The sequence below is a fragment of the Solea senegalensis genome, linkage group LG9 (assembly GCF_019176455.1).
Source record: "Solea senegalensis isolate Sse05_10M linkage group LG9, IFAPA_SoseM_1, whole genome shotgun sequence".
Lineage (NCBI taxonomy): Eukaryota > Metazoa > Chordata > Actinopteri > Pleuronectiformes > Soleidae > Solea > Solea senegalensis.
In genome coordinates, this window is record NC_058029.1 from 14,463,889 (window position 1) to 14,476,685 (window position 12,797).

The 12,797-nt window shown below is 38.3% G+C and overlaps 1 protein-coding gene across 1 annotated transcript in view; it reads left to right on the plus strand.

The window, feature by feature from the left end:
- Positions 1 to 9,801: 9,801 nt before the first annotated feature.
- Positions 9,802 to 12,797, plus strand: part of adcy2a (adenylate cyclase 2a) — a 44,916-nt gene continuing 41,920 nt past the window's right edge. Inside the window, exon 1 of the mRNA XM_044034513.1 lies at positions 9,802 to 9,888. The gene's annotated coding sequence lies outside the window, so the exon portion shown is untranslated. The remainder of the gene's footprint in view (positions 9,889 to 12,797) is intronic.

Here is a 12,797-nt window from a genome sequence, read left to right on the forward strand (position 1 = left end):
CATTTCAAGATTTGTTTTCTCTTGTGCTCGTCTATGGCTCCAAACACTGTATAGTGCTTGAGGAATTGTTAATGCAAATGTATACTGATGCTTATCCACTTACAACTAACACTGTTAAACCCAATAGTGAAACCTGGATTATAGCATGTTGGCATTCTGTATTTTTAGAGCGCCTCATACTTGTGCAACAGAGGAGCACATTGGTCCATCTGGTGTGTTGTAGTTCCTTGTGCTTTCTCATGAGGGCACTGGTGTTTTATTGCTGTATCTCATCCATTACTCTTCAAGTTGTCAGCAGGGTGCAGGGAAGTGGAACGCGACAGAGGAGAGGACTTAAAACATATCTGCCCTCTGAAGGTTCAATCATTTGGAGGGTTAGTGGCTGGAACGTTGTCATTTTCTTCCAATTAAAACCAAGGGAAAAGAGTGTCCTCACTGAGACCCCTTTTACCCTCTTGACTCAAAGTAGCTGACTAAGACGGGAGGATGTTATGCTGCTTCCGTGTCACACCACTTTTGGCTCAGTTTTCACTGATGATTAAATGGTAGTGATGCTTCTGGCACAGGCTTAAGTTCATATCACTGATAAAAGCTGACTCGTTCCCGAGGGAGATATTAACCAGATTAAATGGGCACGGCACAATTGATCCCTTCATTGTAAAGCTGTGTAAAAGCATACATAAACATACAATTGATATGCAGTTTGTGTGTTCAGATGAGAATTCCATTTGCCACCAACTACACATTGCAGCTGTAAGTGTTGCAACATGGTATTTATTGGATTAACTACAGAAGGAACAAGTCGCCTCCAGCTGAGATCTAGTTGGTGTTGGTGTTTAATTGCTCTCATGAGAATAAGAAATAATTAACACTGGAATTTTCATAAATTGTGAAGTATCTCTAAAGAGTCGGCGCTGCAGTCGTTTTTTTCTTGTGGATATGATTTTTTCATGTTTTTTCCCATGTAAATCAATCCGATAAAAATACACATTTATATCGCATTCAAATAAAATGTAAAATGTGTTCTTTCCAAATACCACTCACAAAAGAAGACAAATCTTCCTTTGAAAGGTCAATAGGCATTCAGGCTGTACGTCTCTGTATGTTGACGTCACAACAACAAACCCATCACAATGTGAAGACAACGAGTGTTTGTTCCAATGACAGTAAGTGAGTGTTTAGACAATGATGTCAATTAAATCTGAAGTTTTATTTTGTGAAAGTATCTTTTATTCCAGTCATTTATTATAATGCTTCTTATTTTCTTTTCAAGACTTCAGTCTTGGTGATCACCAGCAGATGATGATGTCTTTGTCTTTGATGAGGAGAGCTCTGCAGTGGTCAGTGTAAGACCTTCCACACATTGGATCCAATTTATTATTGTGTCTTAAATTTTAACCCGGAGCTTAATGAGATCACCAACACTGACCTTTTTAAAGTGGGGGGTGGATCTGGGAGTTTTATAAGTTATTGATTTATGTATTTAATTTTAACAGAGAGATTAACTGGCACTGGCACCAGTCTGGTAGCCAAACAACGTACAGCAACTAACACAAATTGTATCCGACTCTTGCGAAACTTGTTGTTGCCACGGTCTGATGATGTGAAAATATACTGCCAAGACTCATTTGTGAACCCGTCAGCCAAGTCGGTGCATCTCAGGTCTGACACCTGACTGCTGCTGTGCCACAACTAAAGGACTCTATCGATCATAAGTCACTATGGATCAAATGAAATCACGCCTGAATTTGACCTTTAACCGTCTCTTTTCTGACATCAAGAATACGGAGTTTAAGGTCAAATTCAAAGTCTCTATACATCAAGTCAGTCACAGATCTCTCTATACGATAATGCGGCATATGCAGAATATATTCAACTTTTGCCACCATCAGGATCTTTTAAATTGAAGAGTAGGCTTTTGCTCTCGCTCTCTGACACTCACCCGTTTCGTCTGTGTCTCTTGCTCCGCACTTGTATTTTCCTTTAACGCAGAGGGTGATCTGATCAAAGGCTCTGCTTTTACTGCTGATGAGTCCGGCTCATTGTGCGTTGTGTACTTCCACGAATACGCTATTTAAAGCATGGAGCTATGTCCATGAAATATGCCACAAAGCGGCGGTAATGACCTACACATAAAGTAAATTCAAGTTCAATGGAGTATGGAAATTGAAGTCCTTTTCGTTTCACGGACATTTTCATCATCTACATTCATCAACATCAAACATGTTTATTATTCCAATTCTACCTGAGAAAATTGTGTCTATCCACAGATTCTCCAATTCAAGTATATCTTCACTGCTAACCTCTAACCTCTACTCCTGTAAAATAATGAATACATCTGCAACAACTGGCACACTTCCCTTTCTCAAATGCCTCCTATGAAAATGCTTTTCATGCTGACGGTATGGGAAACATCACACATTACCACACCTACGTATTTTGCATTATCAAAGTACTATTCCAAACCTGTAGAGTGCCTGTAGAGTATGTGGGCGTGAAACAAAATAAAAATCAAACTGAGTTATGAAGATAATATCATTTCTGATTTACCTCGCATCTGTCTGTCTCAAAACATTTATAGGGGTCTGCCGACACATTCTTCAGGCATTTCTGACAAAGCGAACTCGTGATGAGTACAGTTTTTATTGGCAGAAAACAAGAGAGATGTTCAGATATTACATGGAGATTTGTCATAATTTGATAGCAAACCAGGAGTGTAAACTGCAAACTGTTATTTGTAATTTATGTGTCCTACAAGTTACAGTATGTTTAATCTAAGGCGTATCTCCCTTATTTTTTTTTTCTGAAGTCAACGCATAACACACGTTAGCTTTAGTCCACTGCCTCTTTCGACCAAGCTTTCTTCACTTACCTTGATTTCATGCTCATTCACAATTCGATCCACTGCCTATTCCTGTCTTCTGACTCAAAGGGGCCTAATGGACTCTGTATTGTATATTCTCAGTGGTAAAATAGCTCCATTCATCCTCCCTGGTATAGAGATCACTAATGACAAATAGACACCAATATTTGGGCGCTTCACAGAAAAACAGCTTTTTTTCCTTCCCCCCGTGGATAATGGACACCACCGTCCCTCCCTTCCCCCACTCTCTCTGCAGCTTCAAGAAATAGACTTGAATCCACAAACACTGTGTGCATACAGTGGCAACACAACCCTCACCAACCAGCAACAACCTGAACCTGTGCTTTGACCAAATGGTAGATACCGGTATTAATTTATATTATATTGAGTGGGCTTTTCATTATAGAGTCTTTGCATACACAAAAGAAAAACTCAATTCACAGCTCACCAACGCTCAACAACAGTTGCTGGTTGTTGACTATACGAAAAAAAACAAAAACAAAAACAACCCTTGTTTAAATGAACTTCCAAACATACAATTGTATTTATTGTTGTCATATAAAAAACCTTTTTGTGGGGGTTGTGATGTGAAATGTTCTGTACATATGAATAGAGACCAAGAGCTCAGGCAAACTAAATCTGCAAGACATTTACCTCCTTAGATACGTTTGAGTATTTACTAATATTTACTTTATTTTTTATTTTTTGCTTCCTGTTGAAGATTTTCAATCTATTGATCTTTTCAGATGGAGAAATCTCTCTCTGTTCTTTTCTATTCAATTCTATTGAACAGGGCAGACTATAAATAATCTTTCACTCCTGTTTCAACACCAAGGAGTGAGGTTTGACAACTCGGGCTCAAATCAAGGTGCACTAAAGAGGTAATGAAATCAGCACGTTATTCCAGTGACTTTATCTAATAAAATGATCTTTGTTCCTCCACAAAGTATCCTTCACATTTCCCCATAGTCATCTACACTCTGGTTCGCCTGAATCAGCTATAGACCAACAAGACTGTTATTAAACCACTGTGTCACCTCTATTAGCTTTAATCACTTTCAAATTTTAGTTTGATTAAGCAAGCATTCACTTTTTCTCTCAGAAAGTAAGTTACCGTTCAGAAGTATCTGATGTCCATCCATCCATCCATCCATCCATCTATCTATCTACCTATCTATCTATCTATGTTAAAGAATTGTGGGCCTAAACCAAAGTTGTTCACATCAGCTTTAAAGGAGACCTAGATTTATTTATTTTTTATTGCAGCTGGCCTCAATCTCATCTAAACACAAGGTATTTGATGCAAAGGCATCGCAGTATGAAATAGAGGCAGTTCTGAGACGATATCTCAGCTTGACAAGTGGGTTGAATATAGCCTGCGGTGTTGGTGTTGGATACCTGATGAGCGTGACATGTAAGTATGATGAATATTTGTTTTCCCGAGCAAGTACTCAAGTACAACTATAGTAAGACATTTTCATGTCATTAGTGGATGACTTATTACTTGCTTTTTTATCTGTTTTCAGGGCACTACAAGGCAACAGATTAAAAAAATTAGATAAATATATGTAAATGCTCATAAAAATTCTAACGGTGGATGGTAAGAGAGGACAACTATAAATGTCTGGGGGACCAGAAGGGGAAAGTCAATGGAAAGTTAATCTTTTGTCACAAAGCTTGACTTTCAAGCATCAGTATTGTGGGACTAATAGCATAATGTGTCAAAAAGTGACCTCACTGAGAAGGTGAGGACTGATAATCACGCCATAGCCATGCCCTGAAGCGAATTTGTCGTCTAATTTATTATAATTGGGACCATCATTTACAAAATGAACATCATGCTGTATTGAAGATAACCTGAAACTAGTGATTGAGACCATAAACCCCTCTGAACAAATGTTTGATATTTTAAATCACTATCTAGAATTACGTTATTACGTTATTTTGTCATTAACCTACAACAAAATAGATTTCTAATTGTAAGCAGTGGAGTCCACCCCTGATTGCCATTTAATAGAACACAGGTTTCAGGCATTTCACATTATATGACACCGTCAAACAAACTGTTGGTTCTGGTTTCTCCACTCTTTTTAACATGTGTCACGTATTGTTTAAGGCTGTCATGAAGGCTGGAGGTGTTTTCTTCGCAGTGTCTTGGATCACAGTCACATCTGTGCCCATAACCCAAGCAGCTGTGACCCTTAATGACAAGGCTTTAATCATGGACTTTGTTCATTAGCACATTCAGAATTGTGCATGTGTGCACGCACGTGTGTGTGTGTGCGTACGTACACACTCTTTATTGCTGTGAGCCATGTGGCACAGCCGGTGCACCATTTGCAGCCATTGCTGACACTCAGAGGTAAAGGTTTCTCTACTGCACTTGTTATACTTTCATTAAATGAAGTGCAGCTGCGTTTTATCCATTCTACCAAACATATTTTATTAGATTTTGATTTGGTACTTTTCTTTTCAAAGGTTTCATACATTATGCATAGAGCATTTATACTAAATAAATACAAAATACAAAAATCTACTTAAATACTGGTATACTCAAGCCATCTGCTTCCAAACCAATACAAATGTCAGAATGACCAACATAAGACCCAGTATTAATTGAGAAATTAACAGAGCACGACTGATGTCCATTGACCAATGGGTCAATATCAAGTGTCCAAGGTTCAGGTCTCAGAGCTCAGGGAGGTTTAGGCTGAGGCAAATACGTAAATAAATAAATGGTATGATCCTACTTAAAGGCAATAAAAATGATAAACAAACATATTCAGGAGAATGGGTGTGTAACAAAACTGGCCTTCATCAAAAGCAGGCTGTTATGATGTTTGAGATGTGAATGTTGGTGCAAGTGATTCAACCTGGAATCAAACAGCAGCAGCATTGATCCAGAAAGCTGAGAACAAGCACAGCAAACCAAAAAGCCTTTAGTCCATGATCCTAACAACATGCTGCTCTGCTGACAACCTGTAAAAAAAAATTCTAAATGCTATTTGACAGTAAAGTTAATACATAATTCAGTTAGTTATCCTATGATTATCACTGATGCTTTTCTAATCAAATGCTTTTGGGTCTTGACGTCCATGAGGCATCCTGACTAGATGCCGGAACCACGTAAATTGGCTCCTCTAAATGGAACATTCGACGTCCCCAAAGCCTGTTTCAGCGGACTGCTCATGACCTGCTGCCCCCTACAGGGCAGTGTAGGTTAGGGTTCAAGCTGGGTCCAACTGGTCCCCATAGGTAAAGGCCTGGCCACCAGGCACTCGCTGAGTGTACTTTGGTCCACAGAGCTTCATCATGAGGGTGTTTTGGACCATTCTTTGTCAGGCCAATCACCTAGGAACAGTCCACCACGTCTTGGCTGCCTTCCGTTGCTGTCTTCTTCCTTCATTCAGTCCCTTTTCATGAAAAAAAATACCACACCCTCATAGGTCCCTAATTGGTCCCCTGCTAATTCCTTTGCAATAGGGTTCGTTAGGAAACAGTTTGAGTTCCACAATCGCCATCAATCCCAAACCGTATTAGAGACCAAAATAACTCACATCAAATGAACAATAAAAACAAATGATGGCATGCAATACGATAAAAAAACATACACAGTATCATGACAGTAATTATGTTCACAGTTTAAAATCGTGCACTGAAGACAAATGTCTTTAAACAAAATGATTTTCCATGTAAAGGACATCCGGCCAATGAGGATTAGCAAGATAGTAAATATTTCATTTTGGATGCTAATCGTACCATTCCACTTTCTAATGTAGAAATGCAATGACAGACGTTTCATAAACTGTGTGCAAGGGTATGTTTTTTTACTGCTCTCCCACTAATGAACTGATCTGTGACTGTCAATCAGCTGATAAAAATGTTTGCTGCCATGACACTGGGTCACATCTGTCGGAAAAAGTGCCTTCAGCGTTTTCATTATGTGAAAAACATATTTTTTATATTAGTGGGACACGCGGTGGATAGTGGTTAGCATTCTCGCCTTGCAGCGAGAAGACCCGGGTTCGAGCCCCAGTTGGAACAAGGGCCTTTCTGCATGGAGTTTGCATGTTCTTTCCGGGTACTCCGGCTTCCTCCCACAGTCCAAAAACATGCAATGTGGGGATTAGGTAAATTGGACACTCTACACTGACCATAGGAGTGAGTGTGAGAGTGAATGGTTGTTTGTCTCTATCTGTGTGTGGCCCTGCGATGGACTGGCGAACTGTCCAGGGTGTACCCCGCCTATTGCCCGATGTAGCTGAGATTGGCACAGCACCCCCCGCGACCCTCTGGTGGAGGATAAAGCAGTTAGATGATGATGACTGACTGACTTTATTTAGTTGACTGTGACTCTTGGCATACAGCCACAGCAGTTGGTGGGTGAAATTAGATATTTTATTCGGTGTCATAACAAAAATAAAAAAATAAAATATATGGATATGAAATATGAATTAATTAACTAATTGGTTGTCTTGCAACTTCCAAACTGGGTAAACTAAAAAGCAACTCTTTTTAAATGTTCTTTAAACTTAGGGGTATGGTGGAACCCTCAGTTGAAGAAAATATTCGTAACGTTTTGCATAAATCTGTGGCTTCCAAACCTCTCTGAACACATTTCATTGTGATTTTTGTATTTAAGTTTTATCATAAGATAAAAATAAGCTAAATTAATTAAAATGTACATTGATGTGTCCTTGAGTTTTTAATGTGTGTTTCTATGGGTGAATGGAAAAACTGTAATGTACAGCGCTTAGAGTGGTCACCAGCACTAGAAAAGCGGTTATTCAATACAGATCATTTACCATTATCATTAAGGTAAAAGGGGTTGGTGCCTGGGTTAATCATACAGAAGGAATAAATCTGAACTGTATTTTGGCTGCGGAGCTTGCAGGAAAGGGTTCAGAATGAAATTTGCAGACATTTTTGTGAGCATATGGCTTCTCCAGACAGAGTTGTAAGGCTGGGAGTGGCTTCTCATGATGTTCTGTCTCTTCCCCATTGTATGGCACCGCTTGTTAGTTCCTCAGCAGAGCTTAATGATCACTTTCATGTAGGCATACACCTGACATTTAATTTCTTACATCTGTTTGAGGCACATTGCCTCCCTTCAAGATGGTCATGCAACAACAACATGAGAAATAAATGTTGCCAGGGCAACATATGTGAATGCCTTAGAGGTATATTGTACATGTACAGTGATCGAAGTCTTCTACAATACTCGAGGGAGAGTATTGTCTTTTTGACCATCAGCACTGTTGGCTGGAAAATCAGGCAAAGAAGAACCTCAAGAAACTCCAAGAAGGGATAATATAATGTATGTATATACAGCATATACACTCTCCTCAAGGCTAAATGGAAAGAGGAGTGTGTATACATATGTATATAGTATATATATGTATATGTATGTATATATGTATATATATATATATATATATATACATATATATATATATATATGTATATATATATATATATATATATATATATATATATATATATATATATATATATATATATATATATATATATATATATATATATATATATTTCCATTTAGCTTTGACAGACAACAAAGCACATGCCTATTCATGTGGGGCACTTAAATGGAGCCACTCTTTATTTCACAGGAGCGTTAGAGAATAAAATGAGGATCAGGGTTGAGGCAGAATCCATCCTTCTACCTCTTTATGCTCCACATGAGGTGTTACACTCCTCCCCTTGCACTGACTGTGAGGCAGTCAGTGTCTTCTCTTCTCTTCATGAGACAAAACAAGACAGCAAATGGGCCCTTTGCACAGCAGCCACTTTGACATGTTTTAGCAGGAAAATTGCAGGTGTTACTGACCACATTAATGATGGCTCTGTTGAGTTCATCCAAGTCAGGACAGGGTGGCCAGTGGACCAGCTGTGACTTTCATACTGTGACCTGTCAACATGGTTGCTGTTAAAATTTGATTCTGTCAATGAACAGAGTCCCTTGTTGGGTTTTATGATTCCCACGTGACACATACTGTAAATAAACCTGAAGCTATTTTGAAGCAAACCTGAATTAAAAATGCCAGAAATTAAACAACTCCACTTTGATTAAACTAAGAAATTATATAACCTTATGTCATATTCACTAGTAATGATGTAAGAAATCACTGAATTTGATTTGGATTCAATTTATACCCAGACAATTAAGTAAATGCAAGTGCAGCAAGTTCTTGGAAAGTGGAATGAGGAAGGGTTAAAATGATATACAGTAAAAAAAAAATATTGTGCAGAATAAAAATGAGACATCAAACTGAGCACAATTTTTTTTCAAATCAAAGTTTATTTCTTTAGTACTGATAAGGTAAAGCCCTAAGATACAGAAGAGTGGTGCATATATAATACTGCATAAAATCGGCGTGGATATTGTGATTTAATCATATGTTCAACACCCTCTAACCTTCATCGCTGGTAAAAATTGGAAAATAAGGTGTTAAGAAATAATAGTGTCCACTGGAATGTGTTGGGTGAGCAATATGTTTCCCAAAACCAAATATAATCCCATTTTTTTTTATCTAGGTTTCATATAATTTAATTCAGAGAGTTCAGAGGTCAATCAATTACTGCAGTTTATTTGGTGCATGTGCCCTCTGCTGGACAGTTAGTAGTAGAAATAAACATCTGCTAGCTAAAAAAGAAAAGGGAAAACGAGCTGCAAACATTTAAAATGACAAATTACTCAGATGAAAAAACGTATTGTTCTTAATAATTTGTGTTTACTCGGTTATTCGTTGTTGTAGCATTAGACAGCCCTCTCAAACAGCAGCAGACATTTGGACTAGTCCACTAGGAAAGAGCCCTAGGTGTTTTAGCTCTGTGCTATTCGCGAGTGCCAGTAATTAAATTAATGATTTACACCTGTGTTTTTCCTGGCTTCTGTGATAGAGGCTCGTCGGCCAAACACTAACTATTGTTAACTCGTTCAGATTCAGCCTGTGCGTCCGAGGTTTGAGACATAATTGAGAAGGGAGACGTTGCTCTTTGCAGAGGTAAGACGTTTACAGTTTATTGTGTGTGTGTTCTCGTCTTTGCACCTATTTAGTGTTAACTTCTTTGAATGTATTATATATGGGTGTCCACACTAAGAATATGTGAATTATGTGTGAGCGCAAGTGGCAAAGTGAGGCTGTACAATCACCTGTTAATTGTTTCAGAGCTTGATGCTTGGTTATCTCTTATTTTTAAGAAATGCATTTTTTATAGAGCAGTATTTTTACAATTAATGTAGTAACATGTATTGTAAATTGTAGACTCCGAATCCCCCAGACCTTCCAAAATACAGTATAATATAAAGCTAGTGTTTAACTTCTCTTACAGTATTTTACACTGTTTAATCAACCATATTTATTTGTGTAGCACCACATAAGTAGGGCTCCATAATATATGGAAAACGTGTGACATGCATTATAGTTTTTAATGTTATGCTATGAGAATATGACTTGATATGACGTGATAAATAAACATTCAAAGCTGCAGTGTGTAACTTTTAAATATAGATGAATATCCTTTACATTTAAGCTGTTGCCACAAATGAGTTCACACAATGCTGATTCAGATCCATGAAGCCTTTGTATTTCTTAGAAAAGCTGTGTTTTGAATCTCATTTCACCCCTGCCACATTACGGCATTACACATGGAAAGTGATTCTTTTTACATAATTTTTAAGGCAAGGCAGAAGCGCAGCAGCATAGACTTAGTAAACAAAGACCACTGCATGACATGGCTGAAAACCGGTTTTAGGTGAACAAAGTTCCCACAACTCAGCTGTGATGATGATGATAATGATCAGTATTGATGTGTCTTAAATTAGCTGATTGGAATTTGCCTGTTCAGTGTACTGTAATGTGTGTCTGTGTTTGGGGGAGCTGGACTCTTACTGAGAGACAGTGTTGCATTTTTCTTGACCTCCACTTAACCCTGAACAGGTCAATACCTGCCAGTTGCCTCATTACCTCTTGTGAGCAAATGCATTTGCAGTCAGTCTACTTTAGATGCTGCCTGTCACTGCAGCACACAACTCATTCCATATGTGTGTTATGTTCTACTCTTACAAAAAAGCTGAAAAAAAGGCAAATATACTACTGTGGTAATGGAATGGAACAAATCTTACCTGCTTACCTGAAAAGAAAATGCATACAAATATTACTTTTGTACTTTTCATTATGAAAAAAATGGGTAAATGGTCCTGTGACTGTAAGCCAGTATGTACTGCATACCTTAGATGCATACCATCTGGACTACCCCGTGCTTTCACATGCAAGCTTTTTCTACATGTCAATAGCAGTCAGTAATGTCAAAATGGCTTCAGTTGGAAAACGTTTTAGTGCTATTGTACCATTTGCATTGTTCTGTAAGATTTGTTTTCATTTTCGATCACATGCCTTTGTGTGCCAACATCACTGGTAACCAGCCTGGGACACTGATCAGATAGCTAGGTCCACAGGGGGCCACACACAGTAAACATGGCTGTCAGCAGGGACACGACGACTAGAATATTTTCACTGCTTTATCTTCCGACTGGAAATGGAAGTTTGGTACAGGGAGTGAGGAGTTTTTAAAAACACACAGTCCATAGAGAAAAACTGCTTTTACAACATGGTTCACAGAAGTTGTTTATCACAGAAATTGTTTATCCGAGCGCCTCTTTCCCTGAAAGCTAAAGATGCTGATTTATTTTTCTATGGGATTTGGTGTTGGATATTCTAAACATATTGTCAGCAATGCAGACTTATCATAGACTCCCCTTCAGGACTGTACAATCCAGAATGTGCCCAAATGTCTGACTTCAATTAAGATTGGGCAGTTTTAAGTGGGGTTTTTTCCCTGCATTTTCATAGCTAAAGTTTTGGTTTTGTGTCTCAATTTCACACACAACTCATTTTGAAGGAAAAATGTGGAAAAAGAATCTAGAGTAGAGGATGGAAGTAGGTTGAGATCAACCTTGCCAATACGCATGATGAAAGGTGAAGAAAATGAAAGGCATGTGGGGAAAATTAACACTGGAGTGGAAAATGGTGTAAGGGGAAAATATTGCATGAGGTAAGAGGTACATCGAGACCTGGGAACTGAAGGCAGATGTTGAAGGTCTGAATGTGGGGAAGAGGATTTTAAAGGAGAGAAAGTAAACTGTTGTATTTTAAGGGTGGGAACATAATGAAGGGTGAAGAAATGGAATGGAAAGATTAGGGCTGCAGGAAAGATTGGTGGGAAGTCACGGAAAAAGGAGTAGGGAAATGTGTGAGAGTGAAATGGGAAGTGAAGGCAGCAGGGACAGATTAGAGTAAGGAGGTGAAAGAGAGGCTAATGATGTGCAAGTGATGAAGATGAGGAAAGGGAGAAAACATGATGAGTGAATGCTTTTTTTTAAATTTTTCAGCAGCCCTGTGGTTGTAATAAAATCACAGCACCACCATTATCTTCATTAACGGCACTACTTGTATAAGTAATTAATATCCCCCTCTTTTGCTGTTTCTGATTATATAATACAGATTTCATTTTTGAAAAATGTTTTGAAATTGGTCAAATTCTGCAGATTGAATGCACATACTAATTAAATCAGATTAAATGAAGCTGTAATGATCCCTATGGGCAAATTGTTTCTTTGTAGAAGCAGTATAAGACCATGGCTGATGCAAACTTTCAGAGATAACGATAATTAGAGTTCATGGAAATTGCAGATAGTTAATTGATTAAATGAATATGTGGTTGGGTTATTCCAACTCGCAGAATAGATTCAGTCAGTAGTGGTAGGTGGTGGGGAGTGTCAGGCTGATGTGGGTTGACTATTTTGAACAAGTGTGCTGTATCCACACTCCCATGAGTCACACAGAGGGCAGCTCATGCTGAGGTCTGCCTGCCTGTTGAGAGATGCACATAGATTTATGCAATGAAGCAAATA